Genomic DNA, 8,993 nt, shown 5'->3' with positions numbered 1-8,993 from the left:
CTCTGCTTCCCCCACTGCTCCTGCTACATGCCCTCAGAGGCTGGCTTCAGCGTGGTGAGCTCATGGCGGGCACCATTCCCTCCGTGTGTCTCTAGTGTTTTCCCCAATGGTGCTATGGGTCAATGAGGAACGCTGTGTCCCATGGTGGGCCCGGCCCTGTGGTCATCTCTGTGCATTGCTGTTCTGAGCAGGAACATTGTCCTCAGGGCTTGGTGAGCCAGGATGTGCGTCACCCTTTTCTTTTTTTCCCCTGTGCCCCCTCGTTGGCTCCTGTGTGCTCTGACCAGACCAGTCCCTCTTCCCCTCTTCTTGAGCTGTAGCATCAGCGCTGTCCTCTGAAGTGAATTCTTCTTGGGTGGAGGGTGGTGTTGTCCACTTAGTTGGTAATGGGGCCGGCCCCTCAGGCCTCTCTATCAGTTCCCTGCTTCATGTCAGCGTGTTGCGTTCTTGTCTTGGAGCTCTGGCTTGAAGTCTTGTCTCTCTTTCCCTGTGGAAACACAATCAACACCCTCCCCCTATGTGGGTTAGTGCCCTGTTCCCCCTGCTACCCATACCTTTTTCCATCCTCCTTTTGGTGAAGAAAGCTGATGGTGCCCGGCTACCAAAAGATATAGCACCTGATGTCTTAAAGACCTGAAGATAAACAAGCAGACATCTAGCTGAGAGACAACAAAACCCACATGGAAGAAGCACACTGGCCTGTCCCGATTAGATCACTGAGGACAAAGTTGGTGCATAAGCAAAAGTTGGGAACAAACCTGATGGTGCCCGACTATCAAATGATATAGCATCAGGGGTCTTAAAGGCTTGAAGACAATCAGGCAGCCATCTAGCTAAGAAAAAACAAAGCCCACAAGGAAGAAGCACACCAGCCTACCCTGATGCGAGCACTGAAGACAAAGCGGGTGCACGGGCAAGTGTGGTGAAGAAAGCTGATAGTGCCCAGTTGTCAAAATATATAGAATCTGGGGTCCCATAGCCTGTAAGATAAACAAGGGGCCATCTAACCGAAAAGCAACAAAGCCCACATGGAAAATGCACACCAGCCTTTGAGATGACAAGGCATCGAAGGGATCAAGTATTAGGCATCAAAGACAAAAAATAATAATCATAGCATTGTGAATGTGGGGGAGTGCAGAGTGGGGACCCAGGGTCCATCTGGGAGAAACTGGACATCCCCTTGCAGAAGGGTTGTGGTGAGGTGATGAACCAGTCAGAGTGTAGTGTAGCAACAATGAAACATACAATTGTCCTCTAGTTCTTGAATGCTTCCTCTCCCCACTATCATAATCCCAATTCTACCTTACATAACCGGCTGGACCGGGAGATGTACACTGGCACGGATAGGAACTGGAAATACGGGGAATCCAGGACAGATGAACTCCTCAGGAACAGTGGTGAGAGTGGCCATATCGGGAAGGTGGAGAGAGGGTGAAGGAGAAAGGGGAAACAGATGACAAGGTCTACATGTAAACTCCTCCCTGGAGGACGGACAGCAGAGAAATGGGTGAGAAAGACATTGGATGGTGTAAGATATGATAAAATAATAATTATTTATAAATTATTAAGGGAGAAGCGGGGGAGTGGGGAGGGAGGGGGAAATGAGGAGCTGATACCAAGGGCTCAAGTAGAAAGCAGGTGTTTTGAGAATGATGATGGCAACATATGTACAAGTGTGCTGGACACAAATGATGTATATACAGATTGTAAAAAGAGTTGTATAAGCCCCTAATAAAATGATTTTTTTAAAAAGCACAGATTACAGTGAAGCAGGCGACAAACCTAATATCAACAGAAGCTTTGTGGTTGTTGTTCTATATTCATGTTTTGAAATAAAGGTAATTAGCTGCAGACAAAAAAAAAAAGAAACTGAGTTGTAATCAGAAGCAGTGTGCCTCATCCTAAAGAGCACACCACCACCATCACCATACACACACAAAAGGACCGGGAGTATAATCAAACTGCTAAATCCAATAGGTCAGCAGTTTAAAACTACCAGGCGCTCAGCAGTAGAAACGAGGCTTTCTGCTTCCATAAAGATATACAGCCTGCGAAACACAGGGGAAGTTCTGACCTAGAAGGTCGCTGTGAGTCAGAATGGACTGACTCACTAACCCGATGTTGCTGGGCCTTTTCAATATATAGGAAATAGAACCCAAACCAAATGCAAGGCAATGCCAACTCAAGCGACCCTATAGGACAAGGTAGAATTGCTCCTGTGAGTTTTCCAGGCTGGAACTCTTTATGAAATAGTAAGTTCGTCTTTCTAACCAAGGAAATAGAAAGAACATGCTAAACTACACCATAAATGATCCAGATCCCAATAAGTTAGACATAACTAAATACCTTGAGGGAGCGAGTTACTGCACCTGGGAGATCAGGACCATGATGTCGGGGAACACCAAGGCCAATTGACACAGCACAGTGTGCAAAGGCATCCTACTTTGGTGAGTAGTGACTGGGATCTTAAAAGTTCCTGAGCAAGCATCGAACATCCAGCAGTTGGTCTCTCCCGGTTGGGAGGAAAGACGGGTGATGGAAATCAAAGGACCTATGGGAACCGTTAGTCCAGTGGATGAATGGAGTCTGCAAGCATCAAAACCTCCACCAGCCTGGGACCAGAAACACGCATGGTACCCAGCTACTGCTACAACTGCCCTGAAAAGAATCACATTAGAAGGTGCTAGAGAGTGGGAGAAAAATGTGAACCACACTCAGAACCAGAAAGGAGACCTGGCTTAATGGTCATACAGAGACTGATGGATCCCCCCAAGATCATGCCCCTTTGTCAGCCTTTGGGCTCAAACTATCTAACGAACACCTATTGTTTTGTTTTGTTTTCACACCTAAAAAGCAAGAGCCAGGGGAAAGGAGGGACATCTGTAGTCTAAATACAGGCATGTACATATGTAAATATATATATGATGAAGGGTAAATAGATCTATGTGCATATATTTATAGGTTTAGTATTAAGGTAGCAGGTGGACATTGGGCCTCCACTCAAGTACTTCCTCAAGGCAAGAACACTTTGTTGCATTAAACAGGCATTCCATGATGTTCTATTAATGTGGCATTCCACCTTCCCGACATGATCACTGAAGACAAAGAGGGTGCATAAGCAAATGTGGTGAAGAAAGCTGATGGTGCCTGGCTATCAAAAGATATAGCGTCTAGGGTCTTAAGGACTTGAAGGTAAACAGGTGGCCATCTAGCTCAGAAGCAACAAATCCCACATGGAAGAAGCACACCAGCCTGTGTGACCACAGGGCGTTGAAGGGATAAGGTATCAGGCATCAAAGAACAAAAAATTATATCATTGTAAATGAGGGGGAGTGCAGATTTGGGACCCAAAGCCCATTTGTAGGTAACAGGACATCCCCTTACAGAAGGGTTGCAGAGAGGAGAAAAGCCAGTCAGGGTGCAGTGTAGCAATGATGAAACATACAACTTTCCTCTAATTCTTAAGTGCTTCCTCCCTGCCACTCCACTATCATGATCCCAATTCTACCTTACAAATCTGGCTAGACCAGAGGATGTACATTGGTACAGAGAGGAACCAGAAACACAGGGAATCCAGGACAGATGATCTCTTCAGGATCAGTGGTGAGAATGGCTATACCAAAGGGTGAAGGGAAGGTGGGGTAGAAAAGGGGAACCGATTATAAGGATCTACATATAACCTGGGGGATGGACAACAGAAAAGTGGGTGAAGGGAGGGAGACGTCAGACAGTGTAAGACATGACAAAATAATAATTTATAAATTAAGAAGGGTTTATGAAGGAGGGGGAGGAAGAAGGGAGGGGAAAAATGAGGAGCTGATGCCAGGGGCTTAAGTGGAGTGCAAATGTTTTGAGAATGATGAGGGCAACAAATGTACAAATGTGCTTGACAATGGATGGATGGGTGGATTGTGATATGAGTTGTATGAGCCCCCAATAAAATGACTTTAAAAAAAGAAAGTGGCTTGAAAAAGTATATACTTTAAAATGTTAAAGAAAAAAGAAAAAGTATATACTAACTATTTAGATTCTGATTAAAATCATTGAAGTTTTTTATAAGGGACATTTATGAGACAATTTAAATAGTGAATGAATATTTGATTTCTTAAGTACGATAATATTATGGTGATGGCTTTTAGAGGAGTCCTTATATTTTAGAGATTCTTACAACAAACAATCCAACTGAAAAATACATTAATTGTGGTGCATGCAATGTTAAGCTAAGCTACCATTGAGAAGAGAGGACGTTGTTATTCATTATCATACAGCCAATCTGATTTACATTGGTTCACTGGAGCACTCCCTAGGTTTCCTGCTCATAGTCATTGTTTAACAATTTATACCACCCAGAGGCTCCTTAGGACAAACTTTGTAATGTATTCATATGACTTGATCACCAGAGTGCAGTTTCTATATACACAAACATTTCTGTGGCTAGGCATAAAATATATTTAGAAAGACACCCAAGAAATGGTTACTTTGCGGGAGAGTAAGTGGAATTCTAGAGGAGAAAGGTTGTTGTTGGCTTTAGGTGTCGCCGAGGCTGAGTCTGTTCTCAGCATAGTGACGCCGTGTACAACAGAATGACACACTTCCTTGGTCCTGTGCTGCCCTCACGATTGTTCTCACGTCTGAGCCACTTGTCAATCCATTTCATTGAGACTCTTCCTCTTTTTTTGCTGCCCCCCCCACTTTATTAAGCATGATATCATTATCCAGGGACTGGTCCCTCCTGATCATGACCTAACCTAGTTACCACATTACATCAACCATCACACTAGTCTTCACATCTTTTTCTTATTCTTGCAAAGTAATTTCCCTGGAGGCAAACATACCAGTTATTCTAGAAAGACACTCCCCAGTCTGCTCTTTAAGGCACTGTGAATGACAAAAGCTCTACATGTTGTTACACAATTTCAGATGACTTTGCGTTCTGATGAGGGTTAGATTCATTTTAAGACAAGGTACATTTCCACTAAAATTTCCATTTTCCATTTATTTGTTTCTGAATGGGCTGTTCCCTTTTTTTTATGTGCAAGATTTTATTTTATTTAGAATTTAGACAAAGAACTCTGTGGTGGTGGCAAAGCCTCCAAAAGGGTCATAAAGGTGGGAAATTGGTGGTCGTGGCAGGATTCCTTGAAGAACTAGGTGTTTCGCTGTTCCTTTTTTTAAAAAATCATTTTTACTGGGGGCTCTTTCAGCTCTTAAAGTATTCTATGTATCAATTGTATCAAGCATATTTGTACATATGTTGCCATCATCATCTCCAAAACATTTTCTACTTGAACTTTGGTGTAAGCTCCTCTTTTTCGCTCCTCCCTCTCCCACCCTCCCACCGTTGATCAATTATATATTATTTCCTATCTTGCACTGTCTGTTGTCTCCCTTCACCCACATTTCTGTTTTTTGTCCCCTTTGGGAGGGGGGACAGGCTATATATCCAACCTTGTGATGGGTTCCCCCTTTCTCCCCCTTCCCCCTCTCTGATCATCCCCCTCCCCTCACGATATCACTACTCCCACTACTGTTCCTGAGGGGTTTTTCTGTCCTGAATTCCATGTGCCCAAATCTCTTATCTGTACCAATGTGTGTTCTCTTGTATAGCCAGATTTGTAAGGTAGACTGGGTCATAGTGGGGGGCAGCGGGAGGCATTCAGGAACTAGAGGTGCTATACTGCACCTTGTTTGAATCATCCCTTAGAACCCTTCTGTCGGGGTATATCCAAATGTCCACCGATGGGCTTTGGGTCTCAACTCCAACCCCCCTCATTCTCATCCATATAGTTGTTTGTTTTGGATCTTTTGATACCTGTTCCCTGATCCCATCAACACCTCATGATCACACAGGCTGGTGTGCTTCTTCATTGTGGGATTATTTACTTCCCTGCTGGATGGCTGCTTGTTTATCTTCAAGCCTTTAAGACCCTACGTTATACTTTTCTATAGCCGGGCACCATCTGCTCTCTTCACCACATTTGCTTATGCACACATTTTGTTTCAGCGATTGTGTCAGGAAGGTGAGTATCAAAGAGTGCCAGGTTATTAGAACAAAGTGTTCTGTGTTAAGGGAGGCCATGAGTAGAGGGCCAAAGTCCATCTGCTATCTTAATACTTAACATATAAATCCTTGTACATTGGCTCCTATCCCTTTCATTTTAGATGAGTATACTTACATATATATATATATATTTATATATATACATATATGCCTATAGCTATACCTCTAAAATAGCTTTGCCTCCTATTTCTTTCCTCTCTTTCCATTCGCCTTCCTTTTATCCCACTGTCATGCTCACCTTCCATTCGGCTCTCAGTAATTCCTTTCAGATATATTGCACTTGATTAAACCCACGAGGCACTCTACATCCTACTAGCCATCAATTTTAGATCTCTTGCTGTTCCCTTATCCCTGAGTTTGTTGTCTCCCCTCTTCTCCCATGTCCCCCAAGAACTGCCAGTCCTGCTGTTTTCTCCTTGGAATTGTTTGTGTCCTTCCTATCTTATATAGATACTCATAGGGCAAAAGGAAAACAAAAGACAATTCCTCTTTAAGACCATTTTTATAATGAAACAGTGGCGATCTAAAAATCACATGGAAAGTTATTAACCTGTATATATCTTTAACAACTTATTTCAGAGGAAAATAATTACAGAAAACTATTTTTATCCACTTTAAATGAATCTCAGTCATACTAACTTTTATATCATCTACTTATGGACACCAAATAACTAAAACAACTCCTGTTGTCAGTAGTTAATTGCCAATAAATATCATTCTTTTCCTACTTTAAAACGTATCTTTTTTTTTTTTTAACCAATTTCCCAGCTGCAGCCTGGCCAGCCCCAGAAGGGAAGGAGGAGATTCCTTCTGGAACACTCGGGGCCCCTGCAGTGCAGCTGGAGGCTGAGCCCAGGCCGGTGGGGGCAGCAGGGTCCTTGGGGGGAGAAGGGAGGGGTGGGTGGGTGATGGGCAGAGACCACTAGGACAGGGGAGACAGAACCAGGGGAGAGGGGGCCAGAGACCTGCGTGGGCCAGCCCCCTTCAGCACCTGCACAGGAGCCCCAGCCTCCTAGAAGCTGAGCCAAGTCCCAGCTGAGGATTTATCGGCGTTAAATGCAACCATATAAAAACGTAAGTTATGAAAACCACAGTCATGATGTGGCCCCCACCCTGGCCCCAGCCCCCTTAGACCTCCCCCAACTTCAGCAAGAGGGGGAGAAGAAGGGCGGGGGAGGGGGGCTCAGAACCGGCCAAAGCAGCCAGTGGCAGCAGGCGCCCTCAGCGCATCCGGTAGTCGGTGGAGCAGGACAGTTCACACAGCTGGCCCTTGAAGTCGAGGTCAATGGTGAAGTCCACGTCGCGGTTGTTCTTGGCGTTGGGCCGCATGCCGATGGTGCCGAAGATCTCCTCGCCCGTCTTCACAGTCAGGTAGTCCTCCATGTAGAATACCGTCTGTGTCCAGTGTGTGTAGGGCGATTCAGGGCTGGTGGAGAAGCCAGTCGGCTTGTGGCAGCGCGTGAACTAGATGTTGAAGTAGGCCACCAGCGCATGGACGGAGTCACTCCGCTTCACTTGCAGGCAGAACGGGGAGGTGAAGGTGTAGATATCCACTTCCTTGATGAAGCAGGCGTTAGTGACCAGCTGCTTGGGGTCCACCACGACCACCAGGGGCTCCTTGATGAGCACATCCTTAATGCAGGACATGTCGAAGCCATACACGTTCTCCCACCAGCAATTTGATTGTGATAGAGTTGTATGAGCCCTTAATAAAACGTTTTCTTTTTTAAAAAAAGGACAGCAATTTGACGATGTAGAAGAGGTGAAGAAAAAACGAGGGAGGTGCTGTCAGCCATCCAAACAGATGAGTCTGAAAAATGTTCCCAAGAATGGAATCGCAGATTTGACATATGTATTAAGTGTAATGGAGAGTACTTTGAAGGTGATAAGGTTCTTTTGTAAAAACATTTAAATACATAGCTTTGTAAAAAATGTTTTTTGGGGGTACCCCCTCGTATAAAGAAGACTGTTGTATCGGGGTTGGAGGAAGCCTTATATTAACATGTTGCAATATGCAGATGACACACCTTGCTGGCTGAAAGTGAGAAGTTGAAGCTTGTGCTGATGGAAATAAAATATTTCCAGGCTCCATTACCAATGGACAGCACCACCCTCCCCCCAAGAAGAATTCACTTCAGAGGACAGCACTGACGCTACAGCTCAAGAAGAGGGGAAGAGGGACTGGTCTGGTCAGAGCACACAGGAGCCAACGAGGGGGCACAGGGGAAAAAAGAAAAGAGTGACGCACATCCTGGCTCACCAAGCCCTGAGGACAATGTTCCTGCTCAGAACAGCAATGCACAGAGATGACCACAGGGCCGGACCCACCGTGGGACACAGTGTTCCTCATTGACCCATAGCACCATTGGGGACCACACTAGAGACACACAGTGGGAATGGTGCCCGCCATGAGCTCACCACGCTGAAGCCAGCCTCTGGGGGCATGCAGCAGAGCAGCGGGGGAAGCAGAGCAGTGAAGTCCCCAGATATAGAGGCAGTGCCAGGACATGGCACCCCATCAGACTTGACTGGAAACCACCCATGAAGGAAAACAAACAGACCCTGAACTATTCATACGTTTATGTGTGTGTGTGTTTCTGTTATTGTTGTTGTAGCTATTGTTTTACTTTCTGTTGTTGCTTCATGGTACTCAATCTTGTGATGGTACATAGCAAGTCTACCTGGAAGGGAGAGGCAGAACAAACAAGCCAGAAGAGAGAAAAATGAGATGACAGTTCCGGGGGGACATGGGGATAGGGGAGGCAGGGGAAAGGAGGAAGGTGTTAAAAAAACCCAGGGACAAGGGAATAACAAGTGATCCAAATCAATGTCAAGGAGGATGTGGGAGGTCTGGCAGGGCTGGAACAAGGGCAATATAACCGAGAGGAATTCCTAAAACCCAAATGAAGGCATGACATGATAGTGGGATAAG

This window comes from Tenrec ecaudatus, chromosome 1, assembly GCF_050624435.1.
Source record: "Tenrec ecaudatus isolate mTenEca1 chromosome 1, mTenEca1.hap1, whole genome shotgun sequence".
Lineage (NCBI taxonomy): Eukaryota > Metazoa > Chordata > Mammalia > Afrosoricida > Tenrecidae > Tenrec > Tenrec ecaudatus.
This window is presented reverse-complemented; position numbering follows the sequence as displayed.